Raw genomic sequence first — 19015 nt, forward strand, 5'->3', positions numbered from 1 at the left:
GTGCCGTACCACCCGCTCCATTCAATCCAGAGACCGAAGACTGGGAGGCCTACATGGATCGGTTCCAGATGTTTCTGGAAACTAACAATTTGAAAGATGCAACAACCGGCAAAAAAAGAGCTATCTTTCTAACGCATTGTGGGCCAACCGTGTTTAAAATGGCAAAGTCGCTTGCCAAGCCAGCAGAGGTAAAAGAAATGGACTGGGACGTCCTCGAGCCGTTACTACGGGCTCACTACGCGCCCTCCGTACCAACCCTAGTAAGAAGACACGAATATTACCAGAGGGATCAACGGAAGGGCGAAAGCCTTGCCAATTACATCGCGGACCTCCGGAACCTAGGAGGCCTCTGCGGGTTCGCCGACTTGGAAGAAGCCCTCCGGGACCGTTTGGTTCTGGGCCTAGAAGACGGCGCTATCCAGAGCAAAATTATGGCTAAGGGGGACATCAGCCTCACCGATGCCCTTAAAGAAGCCTCGTCAGCAGAGGCGACAAAGAAGTCAGCAGCCCAAATGTGCCGCACCAACACACCGCTACGTAAACTCGCCACTGATACCTCGCCTCGCTCAGAGAGACACCCGGTATCAACTCACCACGAAGACCTAGAGTCCCCGTCCAACAGCGATGAGGAAGAGGTCAACCGACTTCGAACGGAGAGAGAGCAGTCCTCACAACACTCATTTCGACCGTGTGCCGGCTGTGGAGCGAATCACCCACGACCCGGCTGCAAATTCCTTGACGCACTTTGCCGCCATTGCGGGAGACGCGGTCACATCGCAAAGGTTTGCAGAAGCAAACAGAACTCCAAACCCCGACAGGCCGAATTCCAGTCTTCCGGATTCTTCGGCACACACCGAGAAAAAGTGAACCACTCCTACAGAAACAAGCCGTCCACCACTTCCACCAGGCGTGAGGAAACCAGGCGGGAAGAGACCCACCAATCACCATAGGCCACGCTACATCCCTTGATGCCGGGAAAATCCGAGTAAAGGTCGCCATCGAAAACAAACCTTGCGTGATGGAGGTAGACTCGGGATCTTCCCTCTCTATGGTGTCGTGGAAAACTCTCCAACAGCTCCTTCCAACGATTCGCCGCCAAGACCTTAACCCTCAGAGGGTTATACTCAAAGACTATCAGGGCAACCGAATTCCTGTCGTCGGGTCCCGCAGATTCCAGGTCACATTCAAGGACCGCACCGTCGCACTACCACTGACTGTCGTGTATCGAGACAGGCCTAGTCTTCTAGGCCTACAATGGTTCAGGCCGCTCGGAATCACTGTAGCCGGAGTCCACAAGGCCGAAAGCATCGATTGGGAGGAAGCACTCGTGCAAGAATTCCAAGACGTTTTCGCGAACGGACTAGGCAAGTATAAGGGGACCCCAATCTCGCTTAACTTGAACCCTGAAATAGCACCCATCCGCCTTAAGCTGCGTCGGGTGCCGTTCGCCTTAAAACCTAAAATCGATGAACAACTCGATAAGCTGATAGCGCAGGGCGTACTGGAACCCACCGACCACGCCCGTTGGGAAACCCCAATAGTAACGCCTATCAAGCCTGATGGGTCCCTAAGAATTTGCGGAGGCTACCGGGCCACATTAAACCACGCACTGCAGCAAAGTGCTTATCCAGTACCAGTAATGCAACACTTACTCCATTCTCTGGGTGGCGGGAAAGTTTTCGCCAAACTAGATTTAGCCCAGGCGTATCAACAATTGCCTGTAGACCCAACCACAGCCGAGGCGCAAACGATCGTAACACATAGGGGCGCATTTAAATGCAACCGGCTCCAATTCGGAGTAAGCGTCGCCCCTGGAATCTTCCAGAGCTTAATGGAAAGGTTGTTACAAGGGATAAAAGGTGTTGTCCCATATTTCGACGATGTACTCATCGCCGCACCTAACAAAGACATTTTAGAAAAACGACTCAGAGAGGTTTTACGAAGATTCCAAAATGCAGGCCTCAGAGTAAAAAAAGATAAATGCCACTTATGTACCGAAAAAGTAGAATTTTTGGGATACCTCCTGGACAGGACAGCCAAGGAATTCATCCCACCGAAGACAAATTACGAGCAATTAAAAAGGCACCCACTCCTAGGAACAAGGCAGACCTACAGGCGTTCCTTGGACTTATCAATTTCTATAATGTGTTTTTACCCCACAAAGCAACAATAGCTGAACCATTGCATAGACTATTAGACAAAAAAGCAACGTGGGTTTGGGGACAATGGGAACAACATGCTTTCCAACAAGTAAAGAAATTGCTAACTTCTGATTCAGTACTTATGCAGTACAATGAGACTCTGCCGCTCACTATCACGTGTGATGCATCACCCTTTGGGGTTGGGGCAATTCTGGCCCACGTATTACCAAATGGAGCAGAAGCCCCCATCGCGTTTTTTTTTCGCGAACCTTAGCTAAAGCTGAACGAAATTATAGTCAGCTGGACAAAGAAGCTTTAGCTATTGTTGCTGCAGTTAAAAGATTTCACGAATATGTTTATGGCCGTGCGTTTACAATAATCACTGATCATAAACCGCTACTGGGGATCATTGCGGGTAATAAACCAACCCCGTATATATTGTCCCCCAGAATGACTCGTTGGTCTGAATTCCTGGCGGCCTACAACTACACTTTGCAGCACCGCCCGGGAAATCGATTCTCCACGCCGATGCATTGAGCAGAACACCGCTCCCAGACGCTGTTGTGGATCCAGCCCCAACCCTCTCAACACTACAGATTGAAACTCTACAGGCACCACCCTTGACGGCTAGAGACATTGCTTTTGAAACGAAACGTGACCCAGTTCTGCAACACATACTACGCTGGGTTGAACGGGGGTGGCCGATGGACCAAATTGCACCTGAATGGGCACCCTTCAAAGCCCGCCAAACCGAGCTGTTTTCCCAAAAAGGCTGTATCTTGTGGGGCGATCGAGTTGTAATCCCTGCCAAATTGCAACAGACTGTGCTGGCGGTGTTGCATGAGGGACATCCGGGCATTGTGCGGATGAAATCACTCGCACGCAGCTACGCTTGGTGGCCGGGAATCGACAAAAGAATCGAGGCCTGGGTCGCTACGTGCCAACGTTGCCAGGACGTCAGCAACGCCCCACCGAAAGCAAGCCCAACCGAATGGGAAACGCCGAGGGGACCGTGGTCCCGTATTCATATTGACTTTGCGGGGCCTACCAAAGGTCACACTTTCCTGATTACTGTCGACGCCTATTCTAACTGGCTCGAGATTCATCGAATGCACACAACTACAACCGACTCAGTTATTAATAAATTAAACAGACTATTTGCCACGCACGGGTTTCCGGACGTGTTGGTCTCGGACAACGGCCCGCAGTTCACTGCATTGCCCTTTGAACAATATCTGGCTGATCGGGGCATCCGCCATGCGCTGACCTCGCCCGCGCACCCTGCGGCGAATGGACGTGCAGAACGCATGGTACAATTTGTGAAAAAGACCCTGCATAAAATGGAATTTGGCAACATCGATGAGAAAATCAATCGCATCCTCTTATTGCAGCACATCACGCCCCACAGCGTGACCAACAAAACACCCGCTGAACTTCTTATGGGGTGGAAAATACGATCGCACCTTGACCGGCTCCACCCCGCTTTCGCACCAGAAAAACCTTTCGGCTCCAGCAGCAAATGCCGGGAATTTAAGGTAGGCGATTTAATCTTTGCCAAAAACTTTTCCGGCGACGCGTTATGGATACCCGCAACCGTTACCCACCTCACTGGGCCTAGATCTTACCGCTTGCTAACAGACGATGGGAGGGTGTGGAAACGCCACATAGACCAACTCCGATCGGGATTACCACCCAGCGGCCATGACTTCCCCGGTTCAACAACTCAAGGGGGAGGGAGTATCGAGGGAATTGACTTTGATACAACTAATAGCAGGTCAACGGGAGCCCTACAGCCCAGCGAAGCACCGGAACGTGAAGCGGGGAGGGAGTTGATGTTTTCAGGGAACTTTAATACAGGGGAAAACGAACTACAAAACCCCGAAGAAACACGCAGCAGCAGAGACAACCGCAGTGAATGCAGCACGGAATCGCCGTGCAGCGAAATAGAACTTAACAATGGTCATCCAAACGCTCCACTGGAACCGGACATTGGACAAAACCCGGTGGAGCCTCGGAAATCATCCAGGCAGACCAAACGGCCTGCCTATCTTGAGGATTTTATCACAGCTCCCCTCAAACGGAACCCAAGGGGGAGGGGTGTTGTGAATCAATAAAAGTGAATAACCTAAATGCAAATTAGGGGTTGAAAACCTGCACACTTGATTGGTCCTTATACAACAACTTGGGATTGGACCAGAACCAGTCCCTGATTGGCCACTTTTGGGACTGTCCTTATTGGTCAGTAGTTGGAACCTGTTGCACATTTTCATTGGTTAATAAGGCAGCAGCTAACCCTATAAAAGGGTTACTGCTGCCCCTAGTATTGCTCTGTTCCACTCTGATTCCTGTTATTATTAAAGAGTTGAAGTCACTGGTCAGATGTCTGGTCTCCTTATTCCCCAAACTTAACAATAATAATAATAATAATAATAATAATAATAATAATAATAATAATAATAATAATAATAATAATAATACACCACCCAATTCTCAGCAACTCTGGTGTCAAGAGTGAACCACTTTGCTTCTTTCAAATATTAACACTTTTCAACTTGCCAATGACCTGGGGGAAGGGAAGGGGGAAAGAGAATGCTGAGAATGTGTGTGTGGACCATGAGAGCCTGGCAACTATCAAGGTCACCACTGCAGGTGCTTGAGAAAGAGATGGACTGTTCCCATAACAAAAGGACATTTCATGATTGGACAATGTGATCACCCAGGGGTGATGAGAAAGGGAAGCCATTGTTTAACTAAGCAAGCGTTCGCGTAGGAAAACCAGAGTTGGTTTTGATTCTTCACTACCAAAATGGTGTATCTAATAAAGATTTACTTTTGGGATTTCAAAGCTCCTGAGAGTGTTTCCTTATTTTGAGTTCGCTAGTTGGACACTTGGCATTGGGACCATTTACAGTTGTTAAAACCATTTAAAAACAAAGAACAATACAAAAACTCATCCATAGCACAAAACAAAAGAATAACAATGGCAAAGGAAACAAATCGAGAGAGGGAAAAAAGAAAGAAAGAGGCATCAATCATTCTTGTCAAAGGCCTGGTTGAAGAGTTTGGTCTTCAGACCCTTTCAAAACACTGGCAGGTTGGGTGGGGCTATCATGATCTCAGGGGAAACCTCACTTCAGTGGACAGGCACTATGATAGAGAAGAAATGATTCCGGTGTCCTAGTAGGTGACATTTTTTAATTAGTGGAATCCAGAGGGTGCCAACCACATCAGATTGAAATTCCCAATTACTGTGGAAGACAGGATGGTCTTCAAGAAACCAGAATCTATGCCATGTAAGGCTTTATAGGTAGTGATCGGTGCCTTGAATTGCACCTGGAAGCAAACTGGCAACTTGCAGCTTGTGAAGCAGAGATGTTACATGGGCATACTCGAGCAGGCCCATTACTGTCCACACCAATGCATTCTGGATCAGTTGAAGTTTCCAGGTGGTCCTCAAGGACACCCCCATGTAGTGCATTGCATTGGCCAAGCTGTGGGTAGATCAAGGCATGAATGACTGTCACCCAAGACTAGGCATGCACGCCCCTAACTACCTCAATTCCAACTACTACTGGCCTTAAATGCAAACTACTCAATGCAAGAAGCCTCGTGAATAAAATACCTGAATTTTTCCTCCTACTAAATATGGCTAAATTCGACATTATATTTGTCTGTGAAACATGGCTCAATGCATCTCTCCCTGACTCCATTACCACAGTAAGGGACTATCATGTTTACCGATCAGATCGTGAAATTCGTAGAGGAGGTGGTGTTGCTATCTTCTATAAAAAGTCCTTACATCTAAAAAATATCCAAGTTACCCAGGAGCTTGCTCTTCCTGAGACCATCATCTGTGAACTATCCTTAAATATCACAATTCGATTCTTACTATGTTACAGAGCACCTGATTATGACATCAAACATGTAAACAAGCTAAATACATTACTAACATGGGCTGCATCCTGCCCATACCCTTTTATCTTTCTTGGTGATTTCAATCTACCTCATATTGACTGGACCCTAAATGAATGTACAACTGAAATCATACACACAACCTTCTACAATGCTATTACAAATCTGGGACTGGAACAACTAGTAACCAACAACACTAGACTAAACAACTGCCTCGATCTCATCTTCTGCAATAGTTTGAATTTAATTTACGGAATACAAACTAAAGAACCCTTTTCCAGCAGTGACCACAATATGATTGACTTTTGTCTCAACATACGCCCACACAAAAATCACCACAATGATGTAATCCCCAATTGTAACTTCAAAAAAGGCAACTATGATCTTATAGACAACGATCTCTCATCCCTTGATTGGCTATCTCTATTCACTGGATGCAATACTGTTGAAGACCATTACAACATATTTTTACTTGAAGTCAAAAGAGTCATCAAACTATATGTACCAACAACAACTCCCAAAACAAAACAAAAAATCAGATTACCCATAACAATAAGGAAACTTCAATCCAAAAAGAGATCACTCTGGCGGAAAAACAAATCTGGTCACGTTGCCAATTTCAAAAGCCGATACAAAAATTTATGCCACCAGATAAAGACCGAATGCACCAATTATCACATTAAACAAGAGGAAAACCTTCTAAGCACCAATTCCACCCGTGCTTTTTACAATTTTGTAAACAACAAACTAAAAGACTCAAGGTCTATCCCACCCTTGATAGGACCTGATGGTAAAGACTGCAACGACGACACCACTAAAGCCAACATCTTTAACACATTCTTCAGCTCAGTATTTGTAAACAGCAATGGATCATGCCCAGTATTTCCTAGCCGTACCACAGATAACAACAATGATCTAATACATATCGATTTTACAGAAGACAATGTTGAAAAAGCACTACGCAATCTAAAACCATCTCTATCTATTGGACCTGATGGAATATGTGCCTACTTCTTAAAAAAGCTATCCACTGCCATAGCCAAACCTCTAAGCATAATCTTTGAAAAATCTTTCAGGACCAGCTCCTTGCCTAACCTATGGTCACAAGCCACAGTCATCCCCATCTTCAAAAAGGGAGACCCAAGCCTAGTTGAAAATTACAGACCAATCTCCTTATGCTGCGTCACCTGTAAAGTCATGGAATCAATTATTAACCAATCCATCATCCTCCACTTAGAGACAAACAACCTACTCTCTAATAAACGATTTGGTTTCAGGAAAATACTATCATGTAATCTGCAACTCTTACACTGCAAAAACATATGGACGACACAACTTGATCAGGGCAAAGCAATAGACGCAATCTACATAGACTTCTGTAAAGCCTTTGATTCAGTGGTACACAACAAACTACTCCTAAAAATAAAATCCTATGGTATCTCTGGACAACTGAATAACTGGATAGAAGCATTCCTGTCAAACAGACAACAAATGGTCAAAATCGGAAGCGTCCTATCAAATCCAGTACCTGTCAATAGTGGTGTTCCCCAAGGCAGTGTTCTAGGACCAACTCTCTTCATACTCTACATAAACGATCTCTGTGATCATATTAAGAGCAACTGCGTTCTCTTCACTGATGATGTAAAGCTGTTCAATACCACAGACAATACTGCTACCCTTCAAAAAGACCTCGACTATGTATCAGAATGGTCAAACAAATGTCACCCTAGTCCTTTTCACTATACTAGACATACCCAATTCCTGCAAATCTTCTTCATATGTTTTAGCCTCCATCATCCAGTCATCTTTGTTGCTGTTCTCTGCACTCTTTCCAGAGTGTCAACATTTTTTTTATTGTGGTGACTAAAACTGGATGCAGTTTTCTAAGTGTGGTCTTATTACAAAGGGATACTAACATTCCACATAATCTTAATTCTATTGCCTAAATGTAAAACCTTAATTTTTCTCACCATTGAATTTCATTTTGTTAGATAGGACCCAGTGTTCAAGTGTGTTGAGATCCTTCTAGATCTGGGGTGTTGGCTATTCCTACCAGCTTAATGTCATCTGCAAATTTAATGAGTTCCCTTTCTATTCCCTCATCTAAATCATTTAAGAAGCTATTGAAGAGTACTGGGCAAAACCGAAACTTAGGGTATACCACTGCTTACTTCCCTCCATGTAGATGTAATGTAATGTAATAAGTCCATTAAGGAATTATCAAAAACTCCATTAAGCTATATAGGCCATCCAGGGACATGGTTGCTTTAATGGTTCAAGGAGATATGCAGGGATGGGATCCAACCGGTATAACTACTGGTTCTGTTGCTCTGCATCGCGTGCGCATGCGTAAGTCACGTGAGTGCAATTTACAATCTGCTCTGCTGAGCTGCCTGGACAGCTGAGCAGTGCTGCGTGCAAGTGCGCAGCAGTTGGAAAAGCCCTTTTTTCCTGCTTTTTCAACCACAGTTGTGTCTCACAAAGCAGCTGCGGTTGAAAATGCAGGAAATAAAGGTCAGGCAAGAGCCTGGGCGGGCGGGCGGGCCAAAACAGCAGCAGACATAGAACCGGTTCTATGTATGCTCTCTGTTTGCTGTTCTTCAGAGCAACCAGTTCTACAGAAGTGGACAGAACCGGTAGAATCCCACCCCTGGAGATACGTTTTTCTCTTTTGAATGATTTGCACAGTCTACATTATACCCTTTGTGCAGAACTTCTCAGATTGCAGCCAGGATTCTGTCAGGCAACTACAAATGATGATGCAAATGAAGTATCCAGTTGTAGCTCAGAATTACAACTAAGGCAAAATATATAGAATACTTACAAATAAAAACAGAGGATGTTTTTAAGAATAAAGAAAACCAAAACTAATTTTCTTAAATAGAAAGAATAGAAAGACAGTAGAAGCTGTCCTCTCAGAAAATTAATTTGCAGCCTCTAGAGCAGTGGTTCCCAACCTTTTTTTCACCCTGCACCCCTAAAGAAATTTCACTCGAACCTCGCACCCCCTGAAATAAATAATAAATAAAAATGCCAACATATAGCCAATATCCTATTATTTACCTGGACTTTTCTCGCAGCCCCTGGAATATCGTCTCGCACCCCCAGGGGGTACGAGCACCCCAGGTTGGAAACCCCGGCTCTAGAAGTATAAACCATCTTTATCCAATGTAGGATCCCACAACTGAACTCCTAAATTTGTCCCATAAATACTGTGGCTTAGAGATCAGTAAGGAATTTATTTATTTGGTTTGTCAATTGTTTATAAGATAATAGGTATAAATAAAAACATAGTTATGAATACATGGATACATATAAGAAAAATAAAAAAAATAAAAGAAACAATAGGACAGGGACGGTAGGAAAGGGGTGAGGTCAATAGTAGACAGTCTAAGGTTAAAGTTTTTGGGGTTTGGGGAAGAAACCACAGAGTCAGGTAGAGTATTCCAGACATTGACCACTCTGTTGCTGAAGTCGTATTTCCTGCAATCAAGTTTGGTGCGATTAACCTTGAGTTTGTATCTATTGTTTGCTCATGTATTGTTATGGTTGAAGCTGAATATTAGTGTCTAATAAATGTCTTCTCACTGGTTATTCAGTGAACTTCCTTTGAATTTGATAAAATGCAACTTCCTGCCAAAGTGTTGGAAAAGCCACCAAGCACCCTCTGGAAACCTCCAGAATCCTTTAGGTACTTGGGATAGATAATTTTAATAGGTCTACCACCCTTGAAATAGTCCAAGGTCTGTATAATCTGCAGTTTGATGGTATACTGATTTATCCATCCCATCTACTCTGATATAAAGGCCAGAGCGTGTCCTAATGTGTCCTAATTCATTTGCTGGAGTGTCAATTTCTCTTGACAATTCAATGGCTGCCACAAAACCTCCGAACTCATGAATTACATGAGGCTCCTTCCTTGCAATATCAGTCCCAATATTATACCAAATGTTGATGGAGGGCCACTATAGGGGAGGTAGGTAGTTGGTAATCAGCTGTAGTCCTAGGTTATCAACACAATCCAATTTCATGCATAGATATTGCTTCTCACAACAGTTTTCTTTGTCATTAAAATTTTACAAGTAATCAAAACTGCTGTTCCTCCTTGATCTTAGCACTATGGCTACTGCAGTATTTATACAATTTAATTGTACACATGTTGTGCATTGACAATAAACATTTGATTTGATTTGCAGGCCCTGAAATCTGGCTGATAAATAGTAAGGAAAGAGCTAAATTCTAGTAACCTTAAGCAATTTGGAGAAGCAGGATGTGGAATTTTATATTATGTATAAATTACTCTTCCACTCTAATTCAGATGCACAACTTCCACAATAGAAGCACTTAGATATAGTTTGATTAAATGTATAGTCCTTACTGTTGTTTGTTTCACATGTATATGTTGCCATACACAGAAGAAGATATATATATCTTTTTTGGGGTTGGTGGGAATGAAGTCTTAGCAGTACAGGAGGACAGATTACCTTTTATCCACGCAATGGAGATGGTACTTTTCTTGATTGAATTTGTGATAGAAGAAAAGTTAAAAGAAAGTCTTGCATTATTTGATATTATCACTGGTACTTTCCTAGCCCTAAGTTCTCAGAAACTGAGAACTTTTAGAGAGAAGGGAAGGGAGTTTTAAGAATTGCCCACTAAAAGAGTTTTACTGACAAACCTGGATGTAGGTCATAGTTTGCAAAAAAATGTATGCGCTGAGCCATAAGCGGCCGTGGTGGCAGCCACAGAACATTTGAGCTTTGGGGATATCTGAGTAACAGCTGGTTTGAGTGCCTTCCGTGCTGCTGAGTTATTTCCACCCATCCTCAAGTTGGCTTCAAATTACACCAGTGTGACATTTGTGGCTGTAATTGCCTTCCCTGCATTGCCTCTATGGCCCTCTATTCCACTCCACTGTGTAACTTCTCAGGCTGTAAAAAGAGATGGTGGGAGATTTGGAAATCCCCCAGTTGCTTAATGGTCAGAGTAAGAAACTTAGGAAAGACTTTCCCCTTATGGATCAACCAGACAAAAGTGGTGGTGGGGAGTTTGTACTTTCAGATTTGCAAGGTTTTGTTAATGTAACCTTACAATAGAATAGTGCTAGATGGGTCCACGGCAATAAGAGGCAGGACATGGCAGGAACAGGTAACAGTCTTTATTTCGTGAATTAAGAAAAAGCCTCTCAGCCATGGCTGGTGCTGGCTTTTTGCAGCTGGTGCTGTCCAAGGTTTCAGCCACTGACGGGGCTTTATTTCTCCCGCCAGTGGCTGGGCCAATAAGTGGAATCTGTTAACTGACTCTACTCTATGGCCATATTAGGTAATACTTAACACCCCTCCCCTCCTAGTCAGTGTTCATCCAATCAGCGCCAGCATACCTTACGTAATCTTGTAGGTAGGTGGGGCTTCGAGTGGTGCGACTGGACCTACGCACATCACTCGTTCCTGGGGCGGTGGCCTAAGTGGGCGGGTCTGCCATTGCTCCGGTCCCTGCCTGTGGAAGTGTCTCAAAGTCCTCTCGTGTTACAGCAGGGATCATTGAGTCTGAGGCCTCGACATACTTCACGGGACTTCCTCTTTGCAAGGTAGGTGTCTCGGTGTTCTATTTGGGATTGAGGCTAGCCTGTCAGTCCTTGTTCTGGGTTCTACAGGTAGGGCTAGTGACTGTTTTGCTTGCTCGTGTTGGCTTTCTGGCCAGTTGACTGTGGTCAGGATCCAGCCTCTGATTTGGTCGATGTGTCTTTCCCACTGTGTTCCTTCCTCTGTCTCAATAGGATCTGGGTCCAGTGACTGCAGTGATTTTGACAGGTACCCAAATAAGTCCCCCTGTATAGTTGTGTGTGTAGACCGGGTCCCCTATGGAAAAGCTCCTACACTTCTCAGTGGAGTCTATTGGAGTTTCAGGACTGTAGTTTGGGTGGATTCTGTCTAGCGTTGATTCCAGCCCATCAATAGCTCTGCTGGGCTGCAGTGTTGTCGCATGGGCGTGATGTGTTGGGCCAGCAGCATTCTGTCGATCCTTTCCTGTCAGTCCCCTTTGCCCATTCTCTTGAGGGTTTCCTGGGTCATTCAGACCATTCTCTCCCCCTGCCCATTCGTGCAGGGATGTGCAGGCGCTGAGAGTGCGTGCCTGATTCCTAGTCTGGCTAGGAAACCCTCGAATGGTTGTGATGTGAATTGAGGCTCGTTATCAGAAATGAGGATGTCTGGTAGTCTGTGGGTAGAGAACAGCTTCAGAAGGGCTCTTATGGTCGCTTTGGTGTTGGTGGATGTAATCCAGATTACCTCTAACCATTTAGAGTACGCATCAACCACTATGAGAAATGTTTGCCCTTGGCAGGGCCTGGCGAAGTCGACGTATACTCAGGCCCATGGGGCTGTGGGTGTCTCCCACTTCTTAGGGATGGCTGCTGGTGGGGGCTGGTCAGGTTTCTTGACAGGGATTGCAGGTGGCGACCCAGGTCTCTATTTCTTTGTCCAGCCCCGGCCACCACATATAGCTTCTGGTTAGGGCTTTCATGCAGACTATCCCTGGGTGGCCCTTGTGTAGTACTGTTAGAACTTTGTTTCTTAGTGGGGGAGGGATGACCACTCTCTCTCCCCATAGTATACAGCCCTTGAGTACAGATAACTCAGCCTGCCTGTTTTTATATGGTTTGAGTTCACCCCTTCTATGGATTCTGGCCATCCCCTCCATACCCAGTTCGAAATTCGTGCCATGGTTTTGTCGTGTGCCGTGAGTCTGGTGATTTCTGTAGACGTCATCAGTCCGGGCTGTAGTTCTTCCACTAGCAGTACTGTGGTGGAGGGTGCCAGGTCTTCAATGATGTCCGGGAGGGGGCAGTGACTCAACGCGTCGGCGTTTGAAATGTCTTTTCCTGGCCGGTGAATTAGATGGTAGCTATATGTGGCCAGGAACACAGTCCATCTTAACATCTTGGGTGATAGGATGTTTGGTGTGGATTTGTCTCCGGCAAGGATGCCCAGCAGTGGTTTATGGTCAGTAATTAGGTCGAATTGTCTTCCGTACGGGTATTCATGGAAGCGTTTGACCTCAAGCTACCGTGGCAAGCGCTTCCTTGTCGATTTGGCTATAGTTCCTTTATGTTTTGGATAGTGTTTTAGAAAAATATGTGATGGGGGCTTCTGTCCCATTAGGTAGTTTGTGGCTGATGACTGCTCCGATTCCATAGGGCGAGGCATCACATGTGAGTGTCAATGGCAGTGTTTCGCTGTATTGCATGAGAACGCTGTTGGATGTCAGGATGCGTCTTTTTAAAAGCGTCAGCCTCACGTTGTCCCCAGATCCAGCTGGTCATCTTATCGAGCAGTCTGTGGAGCAGTTCTGCGATAGTTGCTTTCTGTGGTAGAAAGACATTATAAAAGTTAAGCAATCCCCAAAAGGCTTGCAGTTCCGCTTTGTTTTGTGGGGTGGGGGCTTCCCATATTGCTTTCAGCTTCCCATTTGTGGGTTGGATGCCTGTTGCGTCTATCAGGAAGCCAAAAAATTCCATTTGGGGAATAGCCTTATGGCATTTATTCCTCTTTAATTTCAGCCCTGCTTCTTGGAATCTCCCCAGAACTGCCCTTAAATGCTCCATTAGTTGTTCTCTGCTACTGGCTGAGATGATCACATCATTGAAATAGGGTATCACCCCTGGAATATTATGCAACAGCCATTCCATGATGCTCTGGAACAGGCCAGGGGCTATACTTACTACGAACTGTAGCCGCTTACATTTGTACATGCCGTGGTAGGTGATGATGGTTTGTGCTTCAGCGGTTGCCTCATCGATGGGCAGTTGCTGATAGGCCTGGGCCAGATCTAATTTGGCGAATATAGTCCCTCGGCCCAGGGAATGCAGGAGGTGCTGGACTACGGGCACGGGGTAGGTGCTTTGTTGGAGCACCTTATTCAGGGTTGTCTTGTAGTCTGCACAAATCCTGATTGACCCATCTGGTTTGACTGGGATGACAATTGGGGTCTCCCATTTGCCATGGTCCACCGGCTCAAGGACCCCTTGGGCAATTAATTTATCTAATTGCTCTTCGACTTTGGGCCAGAGAGCAAATGGGACTTGCCGCGGCTTGAGGCAGACCAGGGAGATGTTGGGATTTAAATTAAGTGATATAGGGGTCCCCGTATACTTGCCCAGTTTGTCATCGAAGACATCGCTGAATTTCTGCTCCAGTTCTGCGATGTCTGCTGCGGGGGTGGTTTCTTTTGCGTGAATGCCGATAATGTTTGTTTTTTTTTAAACAATTTTATTAGTTTTTAAAAACAAATAAAACAAACAAAACATAAAAACATCAGCTTTCTTTCATAAATATATACAAACAGTGTGTCGGTTGGTTTATCAGTTTTTGTGCATTCATTTCGTAGTCTCAATTACAGTTACGTTACATAATAACTCATATTATCAATCAAAAATTATATATCCTAGTATCACTATGAAACAATCATTTGACTATAATTTTATTCATTCATACTTAATGAGATAACTATAATTTACGTAGTTTATTTTATAACAAATCATATAGTCATACCAAATCTATCCTAAAAACATTTTATAGATATAATATCAAATAACAAAGAAAAGAAAAATATCTTTTTATATATTCCTTATTATCTAAAATTCTAAATATTCTATTATTGTATTTTATCATCCAACCATTGATAGAAAAGGTCCCAAATTTTATAGAATTGTTTATCCTCTTGATCTCTAATTTCAAATGTCAATCTACTCATCTCAGCACATTCCAATATTTTCTTAATAATTTCTTCCTGCAATGGTATTTTCTCATTTTTCCAATTTTTAGCAAATACAATCCTAGCCGCTGTTAATACATTTACAATCAAATATTTCAAGTCTTTACTGTATGTATCAGGTAAGATTCCCAATAAAAAGATCTCTGGTTTCAAATCTATGTGTTTCTTTGTCATTTTTTCCAACCACATGCGAATTTTAGTCCAGTATTTTCTAGCGTCCTCACAAGTCCACCACATATGGTAATATGAGCCGGGTATCTGATGACATTTCCAGCATTTTTCAGATTTATTCTTGAACATTCTTGCTATTCTTGTCGGGAAAAGTGCCACCTGTAAAACATCTCATACAAATTTTCTTTATAAGCTATTGACATTGTCATTTTATAATTTTGAGACCACAATTTTTGCCATTTCTCTAAATCAATCCCATATCCAAAATTCTTCCCCCAAGCAATCATAGTTTCTTTAACTTGTTCTTCCTCTAGTTTAATTCCCAGTAAATAACCGTATAATTTTTTAATCACCTTTTCATCAGTACCTGTCAAAATCTTATCTAGATCAGTCAGTTTATCATAGAATCCCTCTGTTTTAGAATCTTGTGAACGCCGATAATGTTGATCTGTAGTGGCTGGAACCCTTCTTTTTCTAGTAGGGTTGGCAAGTTCTGGTCTACTATGGTGAGTGGTAGGTTTCCTTGAAAATGGCCGTATTTGATGTGTACTGTTTTCTGGCCCAGTACAGGTATGCGGCAGCCCTGGTAGTCTCTTAATATAATTGGCTGTATTTCCAATTGGTCGCACCACAGTTTGGATTGGAGTCTTTTGAGAGTGTCCCATGAGATCATGGACATGTAGGACCCTGAATCCACTTCCATCAGGCAGAGCTTGCCATCGATGGCTACTGTGGCCATTACTTTGTTGGCCTCATAGGCATCAGCGTGTCTCACCTGGGTCTGGGCATAGCCAATGAAGGTGAAGTGTGCTTCTTCTTCCCTGGCGTCAGCTCTCCTTTTGAATTTCCCACCAGGAGCCTTTCGCCCTCCCCCTTGGTGGCCATTTTGCCTCGGGGGAGTTGATGGTCACCTGCCTTGTTTGTTTGTCAGTTGGATGGCCTGGCATACCTCTGCAATGTGGCCTCTGTGCTCAGATCTTCAGCAGATAGTGTCTTTAAAACAGCATGCCGAGGGGTGATGATATCCTCCACAACCCACGCACTGTTCATTTCTGGGTATCCTGTCTGGCTTACTGGGCTTCACCTTGTGCATGTCCTCGTCTTCACCCTCGCTTGCTTTGGAGGTGGAGTTGCATCAGTTAGGGTGCCGATTGGTCTTGGTTGCATGGATCCTCCCTGTTCCTCGGATACGCACTACCGAGTTGTCTGAGGACTCTGCGGCTCGTGCTTCATCAATGGCTTCTTTGAATAAGACATCCTCCTGGGCCAAGAGTTTCTTCTGTAGTGCAGGTTCCCTTGTTCCCAGGATGATTCAGTCTTGGATCATTCCTTCGGTGTTGGGGAACTTGCAGTTTTTTGCTATCTTCCACAAGTCAGTTATGAATGTGTTTATCATCTCCCCCTCACTCTGGATCCACGTGTAAAAATTTCACCGGCTTGCCAGGTAGGAAGGAGAAGGGCCGTAGTGTCCCTTGAGTGCCTGTTTGAGTTCATCCCAGGAGACACTCCGCAGGTCATCCGCTACTAGGGCATCTGCCATCTTGTAGATTTCGGTGTTGCAGTAAGTCAGGAATAATGCTTTTTTTGTGCATTGGGGTCTGCTTGGAGGCCGTTGACTTCCAGGTGCAGGTTGAATTGGCCCATGTATGAAGACCATTTCTCTCTTGCCGGGTCATAGGGGATCGACATTGGGTGGTGTGCCAGGCTGTTCGATCGTTGAGCCATGTTGGTTGGCAGGGTTGCAATTGTTGCGATGGCCGGTAAAATGGCATCTGAATCCCATGAGGTGTCCTTTGTTCTCTCTGCAGCTCAGGATCCTACCTTCGTCGCCAGTGTTAGATGGGTCCGCGGTAATAAGAGGCAGGACACAGCAGGAACAGGCAACAGTCTTTATTTTTGTAGCCGGTGCTGTCCAAGGTTTCAGCCACTGACGGGGCTTTATTTCTCCTGCCAGTGGTTGGGCCAATGAGTGGAGTCTGTTAACTGACTCCACTCTAATGGCCATATTAGATAATACTTAACAAATAACTCATCTAGTATTGTTTCCTGTCTGGTCTACTTGGGAAGGCTGATAACAATTTTGAAGATCTGATAATACAAATCTCTCACCATCTTTTTACAGTCTGAGAAGTGGTGGGGGGGTTCCCTTCTGAGATTCTTTATCCATGATGTAACTGCAGGCTATGCCTTCTCTCCCTATGATAAGATCTTATCTAATCATTCCGTTAGTTAGCATCTTTCTCTCCCCTCCCCCAGTCTCCCAGGATCATTCTCACAAACCATTACAGGCAGAGGGTGCTGTCTGAAAGGTTCACCCCCTGCTAAATACTAGTCTGTTTCTGGTATAAATCAGTAAAAGACAACAGCTTTTAAAGCCTCAATTGATGGCACCTACTTAAGGGTGGAAATAGAAGTTTTAACCCTGGCACAGATAAAGATGGCTGCATTGCGGTTAGATGCAAATGGGGAAAAGCTCTAAGCTAAAGAGAGAGTGATTTTCATGTACTTGAAAGCACCCTGTGCATTTTCAGTGATTCTTCAGCTTTCACTTATCTTCGTGAACCCTCAGTGTAAGGTCTATAGAATGCTGCTGGTGGAGGAACCTCTAGGTTCAACCCAAAGCCTCAGGTTAATGTCCTGGAATTTAATTTATTCCTCTCACAAGGGCCAGTATTCAGTAAATGGAGCTCATCGGGGTGGCTTTCTATCATACCAGACAATGCTGCTAAAACTGAGCACATGGTTTTGGTTCAGGTTATAAAAATGTTGCAGTTTTCCAGCTACCACCCTTCTCTTCAACACACTCCAGCCAACCAAGCATTGCAGGCCACAGGAAATCCTTTCTGTAATGTTGTTGAGCCCTTGTGATGCGGTTTGACTAAAGGAAGCAAGTGTGAGGCACAGCAGAAGCCCTGTGAATCTATATAATAGCATTGCAAACCTCTATTACCACCACTTTCCTATTTATCTCCAAATGAACCTAATTGTTATTTGTTCTCCATCCATGGTTATCCAGAAACCTTTTTCCTCCTATACATAATAAGAAGAGTTATATTATTCTCAGTTTTACTTTAATTCCCTAGCATTAAAAAAGTAGCATCTTCCACTGAGGCAGCCTGCGATCTCCAGGGGAGTTGATACACCAGGAGATACATTTCATGATAAAGATATTAGAATGATGTTTTTCATGACATTTGGAAGCCCACTGTGAAGCCCACAGTTAGCTCACTGTGACTAAGACAGTGAAGTGTAACCTAAAGCCACACAAGTGATACTCTGATTCAGAAGCTGCACTAATAAGTAGTTGTTTCCAGGTTTGGTAGACAACTCTAAATTCCTGCAAGGCTTAGGGGCTGGATAGCAATGGAATCATCTTCTTCCAATGGCTTCAATCTGTCAGATAAGGTCTGACAGGGTCAGCATGCTCTGGATGCCATCTGTGAAATACTACCATCTCACAGGAGGTCTCATTCCATTGTTCTTCTTTTCTTGAAGGACTTACACATGTCATTAGACATGTATAGAGATTTAAGAGCTACTGAAAAGTCAAAGAATCTAGAGTCAGGGAGTTTTTCAGTGATGTGAAAGTGGTTATGAGAGAGGCACATGTATGTATCTGTTGACCAGAGTTGGCAAATAATTTATGAAATAAGAGAAAATAAGGCCTAACTGGCTTAAGCCATTTCAACATCTTTTGTTATCCCTGCTTCTTCAGTCAAACTTTGCTGGGCTCTGCATGACCACACCATCTATATAGCTTTTGCAAAAGCATATTTGTTTATTTTAGAGATACAAAACCAGTCTTTCAATTCCAAAAAAAAAAAAATAAGGTTATTTACTATATGAAAAGCCTTATAGTATCAAGTCATAGCAATACCACAATAAAACACAAAAGAACAGGAAGTAACCGAATATCAGTCAACCAACTATAGCAGCAGGATGCCAAGCTTAACTCTCCAAAAAGCCTGGAAGATAAGAGGTTTTGACCAATCTCTCAAGAGTGAAAGCTAAGAAGCCAA

Source organism: Notechis scutatus, chromosome 2, assembly GCF_049901735.1.
Source record: "Notechis scutatus isolate UNSWTSFEM ecotype Mainland chromosome 2, rNotScu1.2, whole genome shotgun sequence".
In the NCBI taxonomy this organism is placed as follows: domain Eukaryota; kingdom Metazoa; phylum Chordata; class Lepidosauria; order Squamata; family Elapidae; genus Notechis; species Notechis scutatus.